Source organism: Piliocolobus tephrosceles, chromosome 3, assembly GCF_002776525.5.
Source record: "Piliocolobus tephrosceles isolate RC106 chromosome 3, ASM277652v3, whole genome shotgun sequence".
NCBI lineage: Eukaryota > Metazoa > Chordata > Mammalia > Primates > Cercopithecidae > Piliocolobus > Piliocolobus tephrosceles.
Genome location: NC_045436.1, coordinates 184483469 through 184505749, shown reverse-complemented (window position 1 = coordinate 184505749; position 22281 = coordinate 184483469). Strand labels below are relative to the sequence as shown.

The 22281-nt window shown below is 40.2% G+C and overlaps 1 pseudogene; it reads left to right on the top strand.

The window, feature by feature from the left end:
- The first annotated feature begins 598 nt into the window (after positions 1-598).
- Positions 599-8832, top strand: LOC111538967 (annotated as a pseudogene).
- Positions 8833-22281: the final 13449 nt, after the last annotated feature.

Here is a 22281-nt window from a genome sequence, read left to right as displayed (position 1 = left end):
GTTTCCAGATACTTTAATGAGTGGTGAGTTTACCCTTTGTTCCAGGAAGTCACAGGGCCTACTCTGCTTGGTTTTGGTAGCAGCAGGTCAGTGTAGCCCATATTTCCATTGCAGCAACAGTAATTGCTCTCATGCCATCCTTTTTCCTAAGAGTTATAGTGTACTTGAGAGAACATTACTGTGTTGAAAGTTATTTTATCAGATATTTACAGTCAGAACTAGCTCCCTTAACTCATTTCTCCTGTGGTCAAATTGAGAACTCTGTCACTGGCCGGGCACGGTGGCTCACACCTGTAATCCAGTACTTTGGGAGGCTGAGGCAGGCGGATCACGAGGTCAGGAGATCGAGACCATCCTGGCTAACAAGGTGAACCCTCATCTCTACTAAAAATACAAAAAAAAAAAAAAAAAAAATTAGCCAGGCGTGGTGGCGGGCGCCTGTAGTCCCAGCTGCTCGGGAGGCTGAGGCAGGAGAACGGCATGAACTCTAAAAGCGGAGCTTGCAGTGAGCTGAGATGGTGCCACTGCACTCCAGCCTGGGCAACAAAGCAAGACTCTGTCTCAAAAAAAAAAAAAAAAACTCTGTCACTTGATAAATATGAGTTTTCGGGAACTCTTAACATTCAGGGATGTGCCATAGAATTCTCCCCAGAAGAGTGGAAATGTCTGGATCCTGCCCAGCAGAATTTATATAGAGATGTGATGTTGGAGAACTACAGAAACTTGGTCTCCCTGGGTGAGGATAACTTTCATATGTAATTCCTAATATTCCCTCAGAATTTTATATTTTCTCTTTGTAGAATGTTTCTTGGGAGCTTCTGCTTTGCGTGAATTAGTTTCAGTTTGTTTCTTCATGAAAAAATTGGGAGTTTGCTGGTGTAAAAAAAATCTTTAAGATGTTTCATCTTTACCTAAACCTTCTCTTTTCTTGAGGTAATTTGTGTCCTTCACTCTTGATTACTGGTAATTCTAGAAATTCAGTGTTGTAAAATATTGTTTTCCACATCTTAAAATCCAATTTGCACCAAGTTTTTTTGATTCAGTAGTACTGGGTAGTGGAATTTAGAAACCACAGATTTAGGCCAGGCGCGGTGGCTCAAGCCTGTAATCCCAGCACTTTGGGAGGCCGAGACGGGCGGATCACGAGGTCAGGAGATCCAGACCATCCTGGCTAACACGGTGAAACCCCGTCTCTACTAAAAACACAAAAACTAGCCGGGCGAGGTGGCGGGCGCCTGTAGTCCCAGCTACTCCGGAGGCTGAGGCAGGAGAATGGCGTAAACCCGGGAGGCGGAGCTTGCAGTGAGCTCAGATCCGGTCACTGCACTCCAGCCTGGGAGACAGAGCGAGACTCCGCCTCAAAAAAAAAAAAAAAAAAAAAAAGTTAAAAAAAAAAAACCCACAGATTTAAAATACTTAAATATTCTAAAGAGCCTACCAGGAAACAATTTTTGGATTAATTTTTTTGAATCTTCCATCATTTGTCTTTTCTTCTTAGCATAGGGCTAGGTTGGTAATTGGCGAATCCTCGGCAATAGTCATGTTACTTTTTTTTTTTTTTTTTTTTTTTAAAGTAAAACAGGTGTTGCTCTCTTTAACTCAGACCTGATCACTTGTTTGGAGCAAAGAAAAGAGTCCTTTAATGGGAAGACACATGAGACAGTAGCCAGAGCCCCAGGTAGGTGAGAGTGAATGAAGGAGAGGACACAGGCAAGGGGACCAAAGGCAAAGAAGGAAGCCAGGCCTTCAAATGTAGTTTGGAAAGCTCTTCTTCAATGCAAATAATTTCTGAAAAGGTTGCATTTTTTCTCATGTTCACAAATAGGGGCATCTGCAGCCCCATGCTGTTAAATCTTCTAAGAATTCTCTTTTTCTTTTTTTTTGAGATGGAGTCTTGCTCTGTCACCCAGGCTGGAGTGCAGTGGTGCGATCTCAGCTCACTGCAGCCTGTGCCTCCCAGGTTCCAGCGATTCTCTTACCTCAGCTTCCTGGGTAACTGGGATTACAGGCATCTGCCAATACACCTAGCTAATTTTTATATTTTTAGTAGAGACAGGGTTTTGCCATGTTGGCCAGACTGGTCTCAAACTCCTGACTTTAGGTGATCTACCTGCCTCGGCCTCCCAAAGTGCTGGGATTACAAGTGTGAGCCACCACACCTAGCCCTCTCTTTTCTTTAGAGATCTCCCTTCAAGTTTATAGGGAGAGCCAATGTCCACTTTATCACTTATAAGGGGTTGCATGATCTGACTGCTGTTCCATTGCTTTTGGAGACATAGGAATTCTTGTGTTATTGAGGAGCTCTATGTTAACGTATTTTTTTCAAATATTGATTTTGTTTCATGCCTAAATATGTAAGGCAAGTAGTGGACATATTGGAATTTGGTTCAGAAATCCCAGGAACACTAGGGACAGATGTTGCACCTTTTCTGCTTAGTGACTTTTAATCCTATTGCAAATGTGATTCTACAGAAATTCTTTCTTAGCAATTTTATAAGAACGATAAGCATTTTCCTAAATATGAAAAATGTATTGCTGATTGTACTTCAAAATGTTATTGTTTTAGTATAAACGGAGATTTGTAATTTAGACTCTATATGTGTAAATTTTCAAATTATAATATAGTTTAAAGCATAGTTTTCCAACCTTTTAGCTTCCCTGGGCCACATTGGAAGCAGAATTGTCTTGGGCCACACATAAAATACACTAACACTAATGATACCTGATGAGCTTTACAAAAAAAAAGTTCATGAATAATGTTTATGATATCTACCACAACAGATAAGCAAAATGTTCTTACATTCATAGGATTGAACACCACTTGATTAAAGTATCTACTCAACTTCAAGATTTCTTCCCCCCCCCCCCGAGAGGGAGTCTTGCTCTGCCGCCCAGGCAGGAGTGCAGTGGCGTGCCATCTCAGCTCACTGCAAGCTCCACCTCCCTGGTTGACGCCATTCTCCTGCCTCAAGCCTCCAGAGTAGCTGGGACTACAGGCGCCCGCCACCACGCCCAGCTAATTTTTTGTATTTTTAGTAGAGAAGGGGTTTCACCGTGTTAGCCAGGATGATCTCGATCTCCTGACCTCGTGATCCACCTGCCTCTGCCTCCCAAAGTGCTGGGATTACAGGCGTGAGCTACCGCGCCCTGCTAAGATTTCTTAAATGTACTGTCATTAACTAGAAGACTGCTAAGTGTATATTATTATTTCCTAATAACTATTATCTTATAATTTTAGTAAGAATCCTACTGGGGATTGGGCACAGTGGCTCACGCCTGTAATCCCAGCACTTTGGGAGGCCGAAGTGGGCAGATCACCTGAGGTCAGGAGTTCAAGACCAACCTGGCCAACATGGTGAAACCCCGTCTCTACTAAAATTACAAAAATTAGCTGGGCATGTTGGCAGGCACCTGTAATCCCAGGTACTCAGGAGGCTGAGGTGGGAGAATTGCTGAACCCAGGAGGCCGAGGTTGCAGTGAGCTGAGATGGCACCATTGCATTCCAGCCTGGGCTACAGAGTGAGACTCTGTCTCAAAAAAAAAAAAAGCCTGCTGGGATTCTGTGATTGAGATCTATCTATATCTATGTAAAAATGTGGGTCTCACACATACACACACCTATATAAGTTATATATGTGTATTGTAAATTCTCATTTAGCATTGTTGATAGTTTCATGGAACCTGTAAGTGGAGCAACATATTGTTTAAGAAAACTACTATTGGCTGGGTGTGGTGGCTCACACCTGTAATCCCAGAACTTTGGGAGACCAAGGCGGGCGGATCATGAGGTCAGGAGTTTGAGACCAGCATGGCCAACATGGTGAAACCCCATCTGTACTAAAGATACAAAAAATTAGCTGGGTGTGGTGGCACGTACCTGTAATCCCAGCTACTCAGGAGGCTGAGGCAGGAGAGTCGCTTAAACGCAGAGGCGGAATTACCGTAGTTGAATTGATAGAAACAAGGGTTATGTTTGAATGGTATATATAGCAACATTGTTTTATTTAAAGATGCAGTTTTCAAGAACCTATTTTGAACATTGTGTACTTACTGTGACATGGATTTTTCTAATAAAAATAGTATAACTATATATTTAATGTGTACAATGTAATGATATATGCATATACATTGTGAAACAAAATGCAGTCAAGTTGATGAAGACATCTAGTACCTCATTTTTTTTTTGTAGTAAGAACACTTAAGATCTACTGTTATAGCAAATTGTAAGCATACATTGCAGTATTACTAACTATAAACAATGCTATTTGGCTAATCTAATGCTAATTTACATTAGATTTCTCAGACTTAACTTATAGCTAAAAATTTGTACTCTTTGAACATCTCATATTTCTACCCTCAGGCACTAACAACCACCTTTTTTTTTTTTTTTAAAACCACCATTTTACACTCTGCTTCTATGAGTTTACTTTTTTAGATTTCTCATTTAACTTAAGCAGTTTCTTTGTCTTTCTGTGGTTGGCTTATTTCATTTAGCATAATGTCCTCCAGGTCTATCCATGTTGTAAATGGCTAGATTTCCTTCTCTTCTGGCGGAATAGTATTCTACTGTCTGTATATACACACACACACACACACACCATATTTTGGCTATTGTAAACAATACTACAGTGAACATAGGGCTGAAGATCTTTCTTCAAGGTACAAATTTTATTTCCTTTGGTAGGATGCTCAGAAGTGGTATTGCTGGATTGTATGATATTTCCATTTTTATTCTTTACTGTTTTTTATGATGACTTTATTTACATCTCACCAACAGCATACAGATTTCCCTTATATGTATGGTTTTTCTAGTTTTGAATGGGTTATTATTATTGTTTTGCTTTGAATTGCAGAAGTGTCTTTATACATTTTGGATATTAACTTGTTAGATATATGGCTTGCAAATAATTTCCTATGTTGTAGAGTTAAAAAAATTTTTTTTCCCTTGCTGTGTGGAAACTGTTCAATTTGATGCAGTTCCACTTGTTTGTATTTTTTGTTGCTGTGCTTTTCATGCCATATCAAAAAAGTTATTGCCAAGATTAATATTAACAAGGGTTTTTAAAAAATATATGTTTAGGAGTTTTAAGGTTTTATATCTTACATTTAAGTGTTTCATTTTGAGTTAATTTTGGGGTATGGTGTAAGAAAATGATCTACTTTTATTCTTTCACTTGTGGATATCCAGTTTTTCTGGCACCATGTATCGGCAAGACTGTATTTTCTGCAGTGGATATTCTTGGTGGCCTTTTCAAAGATTAGTTGGCCTTGTATTCTGGTTTTGTTTCTGGGCTCCCTATTCTGTTCCATTGGCTTTTGTATCTGTTTTTATGCATATGCCATACTCTTGATTACCATAACCTTTAAATAAAATGTGAAATTAGAGAGTATGATGCCCCAACATTGTTCTTTCTCAGGATTGCTCCAGTTATTTAAAGTTTTTTAAGGTTACACTTAAATTTTACAATTGTGTTTTCTATTACTGTGAAAAAAGCTACTAAAACTTTGATAGGGATCACATTGAATCTGTAGATCATTTTGGATAATATGATACTTTGACAGTGTTAGTTATCCTAATGGAATATGTTTCCATTTATTTGTGTCTACTGCAATTTCTGTCATCAATATTATTGTATTTAATGTATAATTTTATTTTATTGGTTAAATTTGTTTTTATACTATTGCAAATGGAAATTGTTTCTTTTCTGGAAAATTTGTTGCTACTGTATACAACAAATATTTGTATGTTGGACCAGATGCAATGTCTCATTTCTGTAATCCCTGCACTTTCAGAGTCCAAGGCAGGTGAATGGCTTGAGACAGGAGTTTGAGATGAGTCTGGGCAACACAGTGAGACCACGTCTTAAAAAAAAAAACCCACAAGTATTTGTATGTTGATTATGTATCCTGATACTTTAACAAATGCATTTATTAATTCAAACAGTTTTTCTTGTTTTACTCTAGGGTTTTATATATGTATGCATGATCATATTATCTACAGACAGTAACATTTTTACTTCTTTTCCAAGCTGGAGAGCTTTGTCCTTTTCCTTACCCAATTTTTCTGAAAGAAACTTCCAGGAATATGTTAAGATAGAAGCTGTGGCCCTGCAGGCAGGCCTGCATATCTTGGCCTCAGCTGTGGTCTCTGAAGCAGCCCTGTGTCTGTACATTTGAAGGATCTATGATTACAGTTTCTGTAAACTATTTTTGACAGGTAAATATCTCCCATTTGTTTGGTCCACAGGCTGATGAGATTACCTCTGGGGTTGCAGAGAAGAAGAATTGTAGCTGGGTTACAAGGGTGATGCTGGGTCTGCTGTGGGGTCTGCCTTTGATGGTTGTGTTACCAGAGATTTGGACAGTCATAGATTCTTTCTGGGCCATGGAAACATTAAATGTCCTTGAGGACATTAATCTATATGGCAGGCAGTAGGGTAGGGTTTGAAGTTTTTCTGCATGTGTTGGGCCAAATATCAGGTGTATGAATGGGTTTGGCTTCTGCTGACTACCTGGGAACAGTTTTCACAAGTCTCTATGGGGGTCCCTGAGTGTGTACAACTGGCCACAGACTGTGACTGTGAGGGCTAGAACTGAGTCACAGGGCTGCTTCAGGGAGCACAACTGAGGCCAAGATATACAAGGCTGCCTCCAGGGTTATGGCTGGGTGTGTCTCCCTGCAGGTCACTTAATGGGAAGGACCATTTGTGGACTGTAGCTGAGAGGAGTTTGAGAAAGGTTGCAGAACTGCTTCATAATCTTCAGTAACACCAGGCTTGTGTGCCATTTCCTTGTCTGTAGCCATGTCTATGGGCCCTTGAGTTAGCCACCTGGCTGAGGGCCTGTTTCTTCTAAATAACCCTCCTTGATCTCTGGCTCCACTGAGGCTTCACAACCCTAACCATAGGCAAGCGTGTTTCTACTTCTATTTCCTAGTTTACTACACAAGATATTGTATAAAAGTGGAATCATACACTGTCACTTTGTTGGTGCCTTATTTCACTTTAAATAATGGCTTTGAGATTTATCCTTATTGTAGCATCTCACAAGATATTTTCATTGGAGGCTAAAGAATATTTCATTGTATGTATAAAGCACATCTTTTTAAATCATTCATCCATTGAAAGTTTTTTCAGTTTTTGGCTTTTGAAAATGATATGGTTCGGATCTGCGTTTTCATCCAAATCTCATGTCAAATTTCCATCCCTAGTGTTGGAGGTGGACTTGGTGAGAGGTGGTTGAGTCATAGGGGTGGCTTCTCATCAGTGGTTTAGCTTAGCCCCTTTAGTACTGTCTGCCATAGCGAGTGAGTTCTCCTGAGATCTCATTTTTCAAAAGTATGTGGCACCTCTTCTCTCAATCTCTCTTACTCCTGCTCCCACCATGTAAGATGACTCACTGTCCCTTTGCTTTCTGCTATGATTGGAAGCTTTTTGAGGTCTTCCCAGAAGCAGAAGTTGCTGCACTTTCTGTACAGGCTGTAGAACCATGACCCAATTAAACCTCCTTTTTAAAATAAATTACACAGTCTCAGGTATTTCTTTATATCAATGCCGGAATAAACTAATACAGTGAATATTGCTGCAGTAAACATAAATATGCAAATTTCTTTCAGGTATACTTTGCATATTTTGAATAGATGCTCAGAAGTGGGGCCGGGCACCATGGCTCACACCTGTAATCCCAGCACTTTGGGAGGCCAAGGCAGGTGGATCACTTGATGTCAGGAGTTCAAGACCAGCCTGGCCAACATGGTGAAACCCTGTCTCTATTAAAAATACAAAAATTAGCCAGGAGTGGTAGTGTGCACCTGTAATCCCAGCTACTTGGGAGGCTGAGCCACAATAATCACTTGAACTCAGGAGGCTGAGATTGCAGTGAACCGAGATCACGCCACTGCACTCCAGTCTGGGCAACAGAGCAAGTCTCTGTCTCAAAAAAAAAAAAAAAAAAAAAAAAACAGAAAGAAAGGAGTGGGATTACTGGGTCATATAATAACTTCATTTTTAATTTTTGGAGGAACCTTTATACATTTTTCAGGTACAAATGACAACATTTGTCATTGTTTGCTTGATATTGGCCATCCTAATTAATGCACAATAATACCTCATTGTGGTTTTGCTTTACATTTTGCTAAAGATTGGAAATTTTTTTCAGTAATTGTTTGCTGTGTGCATTTCATCTTTGGAGAACCATTTTTATCTTTTTCATTTGTTAATCATGTTACTTACTATTTGTTGATTTTTTTGAAGTTGTTCTGGATGTTACCTTCTGTCAAATATATGCTTTTTAATTTGTTTTCTTCTTAGATGGGACTCTTACAAAATGTTTAATATGCAGAGATAAATGTAATGTAGTCCCATTTTTCTGAGTTTTTTAAATTTGTTCTTCAGATATTTGATGTTGTATGCAAGGAAACATTGCTGAGACCAAGGTCATAAATTTACTGTATTTTCTTCTAGAGATCATAGAGGTATAATTCTGACATTTAAATATTTAACTCATTCAGGACCATTTTTGTATATGGTTCGGGGGAAGGACCCAACCTCAGTTTTTCCCATGTAGTTACAGAGTTTTCCAACACCATTTATTGAAGAGACTGTCTTTTTCTTTTTTTTTTTTTGAGGCAGAGCCTCTGTCTGTTGCCCAGGCTGCAGTGCAGTGGCTGATCTTGGCTCACTGCAAACTCCACCTCCTGGGTTCACGCCATTCTCCTGCCTCAGCCTCCTGAGTAGCTGGGACTACAGGCGCCCGCCACCACGCCTGGCTAATTTTTTATATTTTTAGTAGAGACGGGGTTTCACCGTGTTAGCCAGGATGGTCTCGATCTCCTGACCTTGTGATCCACCCACCTCGGCCTCCCAAAGTGCTGGGATTACAGGCTTGAGCCACCGCGCCCGGCTGAGACTGTCTTTTTCTTGTTGTGCGGTCATAGCAACCCTGTTGAAGATCATTTGAGCATATACACAAACATGGTTTGGCTTTAAGTTCTGGGTTCTGTTCCATGGCTATTTGTCTTCTTGCAAGTACCACACTGTTTTTATTTATGTAACTTTGTAATCTGTTCTAAACAAAGGAAGCATTGTGCCTCTAACTTTGTCCTTGTTTTCTAAGAATGTTCGGGCTATCAGTGGTCCTTTGATATTCCATGTAAATGTAAGAATTTTTAAAAAGATGTCTTTAAAAAGCATCATTTGGATTTTCATCAGGATTACATTGAATTTGAGTATCACTGTGGGTAGTATTGTCATTTAAAAATGTTAAATCTTCTGTTAAGTTTCACATATTTTTGGATTTGGCAATTTTGATTCTGCTTTTGATTTCTAGTCTGATTCCATGTAATATGAAAGGATGCATTGTGTAATTCAATCTTTAACACGTACCAGGCTTAATACCTTGATGACAAAATAATCTGTACAACAAACCTTCGTCACACAGGTTTACGTATATAACAAACCTGCACATATACCCAGATCTTCCAGTTTTAAAAAATAAGAGTTATTGGGGGGGCGGAGCAAGATGGCCGAATAGGAACAGCTTCAGTCTCCATCTCCCAGCGCGAGCGACACAGAAGACCGGCGATTTCTGCATTTTCAACTGAGGTACTGGGGTCATCTCACTCGGGAGTGCCGGACAATCGGTGCTGGTCAGCTGCTGCAGCCCGACCAGCGAGAGCTGAAGCAGGGCGAGGCATCGCCTCACCTGGGAAGCGCGAGGGGGAAGGGAGTCCCTTTTCCTAGCCAGGGGAACTGAGACACACAACACCTGGAAAATCGGGTAACTCCCACCCCAATACTGCGCTGTAACACCGGCACACTGGAGATTGTATCCCACACCTGGCCGGGAGGGTCCCACGCCCACGGAGCCTCTCTCCTTGCTAACACAGCAGTCTGCGGCAATCTAACTGCAAGGCAGCAGCGAGGCTGGGGGAGGGGCGCCCGCCATCGCTGAGGCTTAAGTAGGTAACTAAAGCCGCTGGGAAGCTGGAACTGGGTGGAGCTCACAGCAGCTCAAGGAAACCTGCCTGTCTCTGTAGACTCCGCCTCTGGGGACAGGGCTCAGCTAAAGTAGCAGAGGCCTGTCCAGACGCGAACGACTCTGTCTGACAGCTTTGAAGAGAGCAGTGGATCTCCCAACACGGAGGTTGAGATCTGAGAAGGGGCAGTCTGCCTGCTCAAGTGGGTCACTGACCCCTGAGTAGCCTAACTGGGAGACATCCCCCACTAGGGGCAGTCTGACACCCCACACCTCACAGGGTGGAGTACACCCCTGAGAGGAAGCTTCCAAAGCAAGAATCAGACAGGTGCACTCGCTGTTCAGCAATATTCTATCTTCTGCAACCTCTGCTGCTGATACCCAGGCAAACAGGGTCTGGAGTGGACCTCAAGCAATCTCCAACAGACCTATAGCTGAGGGTCCTGACAGTCAGAAGGAAACCTATCAAACAGGAAGGACACCTATATCAAAACCCCATCAGTACGTCACCATCATCAAAGACCGGTGACAGATAAAACCACAAAGATGGGGAAAAAGCAGGGCAGGAAAGCTGGAAATTCAAAAAATAAGAGCGCATCTCCTCCTGCAAAGGAGCACAGCCCATCGCCAGCAACGGATCAAAGCTGGTCAGAGAATGATTTTGATGAGATGAGAGAAGAAGGCTTCAGTCCATCAAACCTCTCAGAGCTAAAGGAGGAATTACGTACCCAGCGCAAAGAAACTAAAAATCTTGAAAAAAAAGTGGAAGAATTGACAGCTAGACTAATTAATGCAGAGAAGGTCATAAACGAAATGACAGAGATGAAAACCATGACACGAGAAATACGTGACAAATGCACAAGCTTCAGTAACCGACTCGATCAACTGGAAGAAAGAGTATCAGCGATTGAGGATCAAATGAATGAAATGAAGCGAGAAGAGAAACCAAAAGAAAAAAGAAGAAAAAGAAATGAACAAAGCCTGCAAGAAGTATGGGATTATGTCAAAAGACCAAATCTACGTCTGATTGGGGTGCCTGAAAGTGAGGGGGAAAATGGAACCAAATTGGAAAACACTCTACAGGATATCATCCAGGAGAACTTCCCCAACCTAGCAGGGCAGGCCAACATTCAAATTCAGGAAATACAGAGAACGCCACAAAGATACTCCTCCAGAAGAGTAACTCCAAGACACATAATTGCCAGATTCACCAAAGTTGAAATGAAGGAAAAAATCTTAAGGGCAGCCAGAGAGAAAGGTCGGGTTACCCACAAAGGGAAGCCCATCAGACTGACAGCAGATCTCTCGGCAGAAACTCTACAAGCCAGAAGAGAGTGGGGGCCAATATTCAAAGTTCTTAAAGAAAAGAATTTTAAACCCAGAATTTCATATCCAGCCAAACTAAGTTTCATAAGTGAAGGAGAAATAAAATTCTTTACAGATAAGCAAATGCTTAGAGATTTTGTCACCACCAGGCCTGCCTTACAAGAGACCCTGAAGGAAGCCCTAAACATGGAAAGGAACAACCGGTACCAGCCACTGCAAAAACATGCCAAAATGTAAAGACCATCGAGCCTAGGAAGAAACTGCATCAACTAATGAGCAAAATAACCAGTTAATATCATAATGGCAGGATCAAGATCACACATAACAATATTAACCTTAAATGTAAATGGACTAAATGCTCCAATTAAAAGACACAGACTGGCAAACTGGATAAAGAGTCAAGACCCATCAGTCTGCTGTCTTCAGGAGACCCATCTCACATGCAGAGACATACATAGGCTCAAAATAAAAGGATGGAGGAAGATCTACCAAGCAAATGGAGAACAAAAAAAAGCAGGGGTTGCAATCCTAGTCTCTGATAAAACAGACTTTAAACCATCAAAGATCAAAAGAGACAAAGAAGGCCATTACATAATGGTAAAGGGATCAATCCAACAGGAAGAGCTAACTATCCTAAATATATATGCACCTAATACAGGAGCACCCAGATTCATAAAGCAAGTCCTTAGAGACTTACAAAGAGACTTAGACTCCCATACAATAATAATGGGAGACTTCAACACTCCACTGTCAACATTAGACAGATCAACGAGACAGAAAGTTAACAAGGATATCCAGGAATTGAACTCATCTCTGCACCAAGCGGACCTAATAGACATCTATAGAACTCTCCACCCCAAGTCAACAGAATATACATTCTTCTCAGCACCACATCACACTTATTCCAAAATTGACCACATAATTGGAAGTAAAGCACTCCTCAGCAAATGTAAAAGAACAGAAATTATAACAAACTCTCTCTGACCACAGTGCAATCAAACTAGAACTCAGGACTAAGAAACTCAATCAAAACCGCTCAACTACATGGAAACTGAACAACCTGCTCCTGAATGACTACTGGGTACATAACGAAATGAAAGCAGAAATAAAGATGTTCTTTGAATCCAATGAGAACAAAGATACAACATACCAGAATCTCTGGGACACATTTAAAGCAGTATGTAGAGGGAAATTTATAGCACTAAGTGCCCACAAGAGAAAGCAGGAAAGATCTAAAATTGACACTCTAACATCACAATTAAAAGAACTAGAGAGGCAAGAGCAAACACATTCAAAAGCTAGCAGAAAGCAAGAAATAACTAAGATCAGAGCAGAACTGAAGGAGATAGAGACACAAAAAACCCTCCAAAAAATCAATGAATCCAGGAGTTGGTTTTTTGAAAAGATCAACAAAATTGACAGACCGCTAGCAAGGCTAATAAAGAAGAAAAGAGAGAGGAATCAAATAGACGCAATAAAAAATGATAAAGGGGATATCACCACCGACCCCACAGAAATACAAACTACCATCAGAGAATACTATAAACACCTCTACGCAAATCAACTAGAAAATCTAGAAGAAATGGATAATTTCCTGGACACGTACACTCTTCCAAGACTAAACCAGGAAGAAGTTGAATCCCTGAATAGACCAATAGCAGCCTCTGAAATTGAGGCAACAATTAATAGCCTACCCACCAAAAAAAGCCCAGGACCAGATGGATTCACAGCTGAATTCTACCAGAGGTACAAGGAGGAGCTGGTACCATTCCTTCTGAAACTATTCCAATCAATAGAAAAAGAGGGAATCCTCCCTAACTCATTTTATGAGGCCAGCATCATCCTGATACCAAAGCCTGGCAGAGACACAACAAAAAAAGAGAATTTTAGACCAATCTCCCTGATGAACATCGATGCAAAAATCCTCAATAAAATCCTGGCAAACCGGATTCAGCAGCACATCAAAAAGCTTATCCACCATGATCAAGTGGGCTTCATCCCTGGGATGCAAGGCTGGTTCAACATTCGCAAATCAATCAACGTAATCCAGCATATCAACAGAACCAAAGACAAGAACCACATGATTATCTCAATAGATGCAGAAAAGGCTTTTGACAAAATTCAACAGCCCTTCATGCTAAAAACGCTCAACAAATTCGGTATTGATGGAACGTACCTCAAAATAATAAGAGCTATTTATGACAAACCCACAGCTAATATCATACTGAATGGGCAAAAACTGGAAAAGTTCCCTTTGAAAACTGGCACAAGACAGGGATGCCCTCTCTCACCACTCCTATTCAACATAGTGTTGGAAGTTCTGGCTAGGGCAATCAGGCAAGAGAAAGAAATCAAGGGTATTCAGTTAGGAAAAGAGGAAGTCAAATTGTCCCTGTTTGCAGATGACATGATTGTGTATTTAGAAAACCCTATCGTCTCAGCCCAAAATCTTCTTCAGCTGATAAGCAACTTCAGCAAAGTCTCAGGATACAAAATTAATGTGCAAAAATCACAAGCATTCTTATACACCAGTAACAGACAAGCAGAGAGCCAAATCAGGAATGAACTTCCATTCACAATTGCTTCAAAGAGAATAAAATACCTAGGAATCCAACTTACAAGGGATGTAAAGGACCTCTTCAAGGAGAACTACAAACCACTGCTCAGTGAAATCAAAGAGGACACAAACAAATGGAAGAACATACCATGCTCATGGATAGGCAGAATCAATATTGTGAAAATGGCCATACTGCCCAAGGTAATTTATAGATTCAATGCCATCCCCATCAAGCTACCAATGAGTTTCTTCACAGAATTGGAAAAAACTGCTTTAAAGTTCATATGGAACCAAAAAAGAGCCCGTATTGCCAAGACAATCCTAAGTCAAAAGGACAAAGCCGGAGGCGTCACGCTACCTGACTTCAAACTATACTACAAGGCTACAGTAACCAAAACAGCATGGTACTGGTACCAAAACAGAGATATAGACCAATGGAACAGAACGGAGCCTTCAGAAATAATGCCACACATCTACAACCATCTGATATTTGACAAACCTGAGAAAAACAAGAAATGGGGAAAGGATTCCCTATTTAATAAATGGTGCTGGGAAAATTGGCTAGCCATAAGTAGAAAGCTGAAACTGGATCCTTTCCTTACTCCTTATACGAAGATTAATTCAAGATGGATTAGAGACTTAAATGTTAGACCTAATACCATAAAAACCCTAGAAGAAAATCTAGGTAGTACCATTCAGGACATAGGCATGGGCAAGGACTTCATGTCTAAAACACCAAAAGCAACGGCAGCAAAAGCCAAAATTGACAAATGGGATCTCATTAAACTAAAGAGCTTCTGCACAGCAAAAGAAACTACCATCAGAGTGAACAGGCAACCTACAGAATGGGAGAAAATTTTTGCAATCTACTCATCTGACAAAGGGCTCATTTCCAGAATCTACAAAGAACTCAAGCAAATATACAAGAAAAAAACAAACAACCCCATCCAAAAGTGGGGAAAGGATATGAACAGACATTTCTCAAAAGAAGACATTCATACAGCCAACAGACACATGAAAAAATGCTCATCATCACTGGCCATCAGAGAAATGCAAATCAAAACCACAATGAGATACCATCTCACACCAGTTAGAATGGCAATCATTAAAAAATCAGGAAACAATAGGTGTTGGAGAGGATGTGGAGAAATAGGAACACTTTTACACTGTTGGTGGGATTGTAAACTAGTTCAACCATTATGGAAAACAGTATGGCGATTCCTCAAGGATCTAGAACTAGATGTACCATATGACCCAGCCATCCCACTACTGGGTATATACCCAAAGGATTATAAATTATGCTACTACAAAGACACATGCACACGTATGTTTATTGCGGCACTATTCACAATAGCAAAGACTTGGAATCAACCCAAATGTCCATCAGTGACAGACTGGATTAAGAAAATGTGGCACATATACACCATGGAATACTATGCAGCCATAAAAAAGGATGAGTTTGCGTCCTTTGTAGAGACATGGATGCAGCTGGAAACCATCATTCTTAGCAAATTATCACAAGAAGAGAAAACCAAACACCGCATGTTCTCACTCATAGGTGGGAACTGAACAATGAGCTCACTTGGACTCGGGAAGGGGAACATCACACACTGGGGCCTATCATGGGGAGGGGGGAGGGGGGAGGGATTGCATTGGGGAGTTATACCTGATATAAATGATGAATTGATGGGTGCTGACGAGTTGATGGGTGCAGCACACCAACATGGCACATGTATACATATGTAACCTGCACGTTATGCACATGTACCCTAGAACTTAAAGTATAATAAAAAAAAAAAAAAAAAAGAGTTATTTTGTGTTCTAACAAGTTGTCTGTGAAACAACAACTACTCATTTTCTTCTCCACTTAGCCCCTGACACAGTTTAGTCTACTTTCTGTTTCTAGGAGCTTAACTACTTTAGGTATCTTACATAAGTAGAATTATATAGTATTTATCTTTTTGTGCCTGGCTTCTTGCACATAAATACTCAAAAATGCATCCTTAGGCCAGGCGTGGTGGCTCACACCTGTAATCCTAGCACTTCGGGAGGCCTGGGTGGGCAGATCACCTGAGGTCAGGAGTTCGAGACCAGCCTGGCCAACACGGTGAAACCCCGTCTCTACTTAAACCACAAAAATTAGCAAATCCCAGTTATTCAGGAGGCTGAGGCAGGAGAATTGCTTGAACCTGGCAGGTGGAGGTTGCAGTGAGCCGAGATTGTGCCATTGCACTCCATCCTGGGGGACAAGAGTGAGACTTTGTCTCAAAAAAAAAAGAAAAAGCATCTTTATTGTGGATATAATAATTTTTTTTGCTTTTAAGAAGCTGAATAATATTTAATTATTAGTACATTCCAAATTGTCTTTATTCATTTATTAAAAAAACTTGGCCAGGCGCTGTGGCTCAAGCCTGTATTCCCAGCAGTTTGGGAGGCCAAGGTGGGCGGATCATGAGGTCAGGAGATCGAGACTATCCTGGCTAACACGGTGAAACCCCATCTCTAGTAAAAATACAAAAAATTAGCCGGGCGTGGTGGCAGGTGCCTGTAGTCCCAGCTACTTGTGAGGCTGAAGCAGGAGAATGGCGTCAACCCAGGAGGCGGAGCTTTCAGTGAGCCGAGATCATGCCACTGCACTCCAGCCTGGGCGACAGAGCAAGACTCCATCTCAAAAAAAAAGAAAAAAGAAAACTTGATTCTTCCCACATATTTGCTTTTGTAGATGATACTACAATGAATATGGATGATGGATGTGTAAATTATTCATTTGATAACATATGCAAGGGATTATTTATGTGCTCTATTCTGTTTCACTGGTATTGTCTTTTTTTGATCCAGTTATAAAGTATTTCAATTACCATAAATTTATAATAGGTTTTCAAAATAAGGATGTATGATGCTTCTGATGTTGTTTCTCTTTTTGACAATTTTTGAGCACTTCTGGCCTCCTTCATTCTCATATGTCTTTAGGATTGCTTCTTTCAGTAATGTAAAATATGTATAGCCGCTGTCATCCAAAGTATGCCACCTTTTTCTTCAGCACTCTGTGTCAGGGGAGACAAAACCCATCTTTGACAGCCCGCCAAAAACCAAAAATGTGGGCAGATATTCTGCGTTTATCTTTCTCTCCTGAGGAAGCATAGAGTTGGGAGTTTCTCATTGTTGACCATGCTGTACTGGCAGGAGGTAAGGCTGTGCCGGACATAATAAAATTTTAATAAAATTTTTCTTCTCTTCTACATGTTTTTGGCATTTTGCTGAAGTGAAGTAGTACACATTCTTAACTATGTTTGGGAATTCCCACAAAGGCAATGTGATCAATATAATGTTAAGGTCATATATCTATGAAGAAATGAGGACCAGTGATTTTTATTTTTAAGCCTTGCAATTTAAATTGATATTTTTATTTATTATTTTAATTTTTAATTTTTGTGAATACACAGTAGCACACGCGCTCTCTATATATATATTCTATATATATATTCTATACATATATTCTATATATATTCTATACATATATATTCTATATATGTATTCTATATATATATATATATTCTATATATCTTTTTTTTTTTTTTTTTTTTTTTTTGAGATGGAGTCTTGCTCTGTCGCCCAGGCTGGAGTGCAGTGGCGCAATCTTGGCTCACTGCAAGCTCTGCCTCCCGGGTTCATGCCATTCTCCTGCCTCAGCCTCCCAAGTAGCTGGGACTACAGGTGCCTGCCACCATGTCCAGCTAATTTTGTAATATTTTTTTTAGTAGAGATGGGGTTTCACCATGTTAGGATGGTCTCGATCTCCTGACCTCATGATCCACCCGCCTCGGCCTCCCAAAGTGCTGGGATTACAGGCGTGAGCTACTGTGCCTGACCTATCCCTATCTCTGTCTTTCTGTCTCTCGCTCTCGCTCTCTTTCTGTGGGTTACATGAGATTTTTTATGCAGGCAAGAAATGCATAAAAATCACATCAAGGTAAATAGGTATTCATTATCTTAACTATTTATCCTTTGTTTTATAGACGATCTGATTTCATTCTTTCAGTTATTTAAAAATGTACAATTAAATTGCTTTTGACTATAGTCACTCTGTTGTACTAGCAACTACTAAATCTTACTCTTTCCAATTTTTTTGAACCCATTAACTTTCCTCACTTCCTCCCAGCCCCCTACTATATTTTCCAACCTCTATAACAATCCTTCTTCATGAAATTAATTTAATTTTTAGCTCCATAAATGTGTAGAACATGCAAAGTTTGCCTTTATATGCCTAGATTATTTCTCTAAACATAATGATCCCTAGTTCCATACATGTTGTTGCAAATCACAGAATCTTATATTCTTTTTTTATGGTTAAAAAGTACTCCATTGGCCAGATGTGGTGGTTCACACCCCTAATCCCAGCACTTTGGGAGGCTGAGGCGGGCAGATCACCTGAAGTCAGGAGTTCGAGACCAGCCTGGCCAACACGGTGAAACCCCGTCTCTAGTAAAAATACAAAAACAAGACCGCGCACGGTGGCTCACGCCTGTAATCCCAGCACTTTGAGAGGCCCAGGCAGGTGGATCACGAGGTCAGGAGATGGAGACCATCCTGGCTAACATGATGAAACCCCGTCTCTATTAAAAATACAAAAAATTAACCGGGCGAGGTGGCAGGCGCCTGTAGTCCCAGCTACTCGTGAGGCTGAGGCAGGAGAATGGTGTGAACTGTGGAGGCGGAGCTTGAAGTGAGCAAAAAAAGTTAGCGACCGGTGCCTGTAGTGCCAGCTACTTGGTAGGCTGAGAGGGGAGAATGTCATGAACCCGAGAGGCGGAGCTTGCAGTTAGCCGAGATCGCCCCACTGCACTCCAGCCTGGGAGAGAGAGAGCGAGACTCCATCTCAAACAAAAAAGAAAGAAAAAGAAAAGTACTCCATTGTGTGTATGTATCACATTTGCTTTATCCATTCATGTGTTAATAGACACTTAGGTTGCTTCTAAATCTTGGATAATGTGAACACTGCTGCCATAAAAATGGAGGTACAAATATCTCTTTGATGCCCTGATTCCCTTTCTTTTATGTAACTACTTGGGATTGCTGGATAATATAGTAGCTCTATTTTTCATTTCTTGAGGAACCTCTAAACTGTTCTCCACAGTGACTGTACTAATTTTACATTCCCACCAAGACAGTGCCAGAGTTCACTTTTCTCCACATCCTCATCGGCATTTTTTATTCCCCGACTTAAGAGCCATTCTCATTGTCATTTGGTTTGCATTTATCTGATGATAATTGATGTTGAGCACCTCGTCATATGCCTTTTTGTTATTTGCATGCCGTCTTTTGAGAAATGTCTATTCAAATTTTTGCCCATTTATAATCAGATTATTCAATTTTATCCTATAGAGCTGTTTGTGAACTTTACGTATTCTCATTATTAATTTTTTTTTCTGATGGGCAGTTTACACATATTTTCTCTCGTTTTATGTGCTCTCTCTTAACTTTGTTAATTGTTTCATTTGTTGTTTAGAAGCCCTTTAACTTGATGTGATTCCATTTCACTTTTGCTTTGGTTGCCTGTGCTTGTGACATCTTTGCCCAGTTTCCTGGGCTTCACCTGTAGAGCTTCACCAATGTTTTCTTGTAGGAGTTTCATAGTTTCAGGTTTTAGATTTGTCTCTAATACATTTTGATGTAATTTTTTTGTATGGCAAGAGATGGGGTCTAGTTTCATTCTTCTGAATATGGATATTCAGTTTTTGTAGCACAATTTATTGAAAACTCCTTTTCCCAGTATATATTCTTGACACTTTTGTCAAAAATAAGTTGGTTGTAGATACATGGATATGTCTCTGCATTCTCTCTACTGTTTCACTGATCAGTTTCATGCTGTTTTAATTACTGTAGCTCGGTAGTATCATTTAAAGTCAAATACTGTGATTCCTCTAGTTTATTTTTTCTTACAATGGCTTTGGGTATTCTGATTCTTTTGTGGTTCTGTCTACATTGTACGATTGTTTTTTCTATTTCTGTGAAGAATGTCATTGATGTTTGTCTTGAGGTTGTATTAAATCTCTAGATTGCTTTGGGTAGTATGGACATTTTTAAAATGTTGATTCTTCCTATTCATGAACATAAAACATTACTCAGTTGTTTGTCTTTTTAAATTTCTTGCATCAGTGTTTTATAGTACTAATTGTAGAGATTTTTCACTTCTTTGCTTAATTCCTAGGTATTTAATTTTAATTTGTGACTATGTTCTCTTGATTTGTTTTTACATTGTTCACTGTTAGCATATAGACACACTTTTTTTTTTTTTTGAGACGGAGTCTCGCTCTGTCACCCAGGCTGGAGTACATTGGTGCAATCTCCGCTCACTGCAACTTCTGCCTCCTGGGTTCAAGCAATTCTTCTGCCTCAGCCTCCCATGTAGCTGGGACTACAGGCATGAGCCACCACACCCGGCTAATTTTTGTAGTTTTTTAGCAGAGACGAGGTTTCACCATGTTGGCCGGGCTGGTCTCGAACTCCTGACCTCAGGTGATCTACCCGCCTCAGCCTCCCAAAGTACTGGGGTTACAGGCATGAGCCATTGCGTCCGATTGACTTTCAGTCTTATATCTTGACCAATTCTAGTAGTGTTTTAGTGAAATATGTTTTTCCAAATATAAGACCACATCATCTGCAAACAAAGGTAATTTGACTTCTTCCTTTCCAATTTGGATGCTTTTTTTTCCCCTCTTTCTCATTGCTCCAGCTAACACTTCTAGTATTATGTTGAGTAACACTGGTGAAAGTGTGTATCCTTTGTGCCTCTTCTTTTTTCTTTTGTCTTCTTCAGATGCAGACACCTTATCAGAATGTTTTTGGGTTTAGGTTCCCAACTTTACGAGGTAATTTATCCTCAGCCATACTGTTGTCTTTTCCTGGTCCTAGGATTCAGAACTCTCTGGGGAAGATCCCAGATGCCCATGGCAGCCATATCTTTTGGAGTGGTTAGGGTATAATAGTTACTGCAGCATCTCCTCATAGTGGACGGCCTGAGGGGTGGGGTGGACCCTCTCAGAAGCAGCTGGGTGCCCTGGTGCTCAGAGCACTCTCGTGGTTTATGCTTCATTCAAAAAGCTACATCCTTGTGGCATTATTATTATTATTATTATTTTTGAGACAGTCTTGCTCTGCTGCCCAGGCTGGAGTACAGTGGGATGACTTCAGCTTACTGCAACTTCCACCTCCTGGGTTCAAACAATTGCCCTGCCTCAGCCTCCCAAGTAGCTGGGGCTACAGGTATGCGCCACCATGCCCAGCTAATTTTTTGTATTTTAGTAGAGACGGGGTTTCACCATCTTGGCTAGGATGGTCTCGATCTCCTGACCTCATGATCCTCCCGCCTCAGCCTCCCAAAGTACTGGGATTACAGGCGTGAGCCACCATGCCTGGCCAAGATTTTCTTTATCCCAATCCAGTTTCCGTTTTTTTGGAGACACATTGCTATTCAGCCAATGGAATTCTGATACTGAGGGGAAAGGCAGAAATAATTTCTATCATCTGGATTTTTTCAGAATTGTGAAGGGAGAAATAGTATCCGCAAAGACAATGAAAGTCCATTCTAGCAAGATGGTGCACGGACCTGCAAAAATAAATAAATAATAGGCACTCCAGGCACACAGAGGCACACAGTGCAGAGGTTCTTGGGAGGGTGGTCATTAAGTATTTCAATGAGAAGGATGAAGGTGGGAGGACGTACAGCATAAGACATTCAGCCTGATTTGACACTTGAGTCAGACATATCATTATTCCAGCCAGTACTGCTACTCCTTGAATTTGTCATCTTGAAAAAATGTTTACTTATTTCAACTTCTTTTAGTAACTGTACAATGCATTTTATTAGTAGTGTTTGAAAAATAGGAATGTGAATTTTAAAAATGTCTAGCGACATATTTGTTAAAAATTCTTTCATTTTTCCCTTGAGAGTGTGTAATAAGTTTTTGAGATCTGTACATTTTGGGAGTGGTTTCATACAGAACCTCAGGACTTAGTTATTGGAATATTACTGGATAAACAAAAGTAGGAAACATTTCTCTTCCTTTATAGCTATGGAGAAGTGAATACATTTTTAGAAGAAATTTTGGTAGATAAATTGGTGATTTACAGAGATGTGCCAAAATATCAGTTTCTCTTTTCTGCATGGTAGAGAATTTGTGATAATGAATAAGTCTGCTCTGTATCTTGTAATCTGGATGTCTGAATTTAATGTTAAATTTTATGGAATAGGAATTGACATTCCTGTTTAATGTTCTTGTATGATTACCTATTTGTTATTATGGAAATACCTGAATGACATGTTTATTGTTTGAAATAGATAGATATTTTGGCTTTTCTTGTTGAAGTATAAAATGTAAGTGCCTTACAATCTCCTTTCCTCCTATAAACATAAGCAATGAGT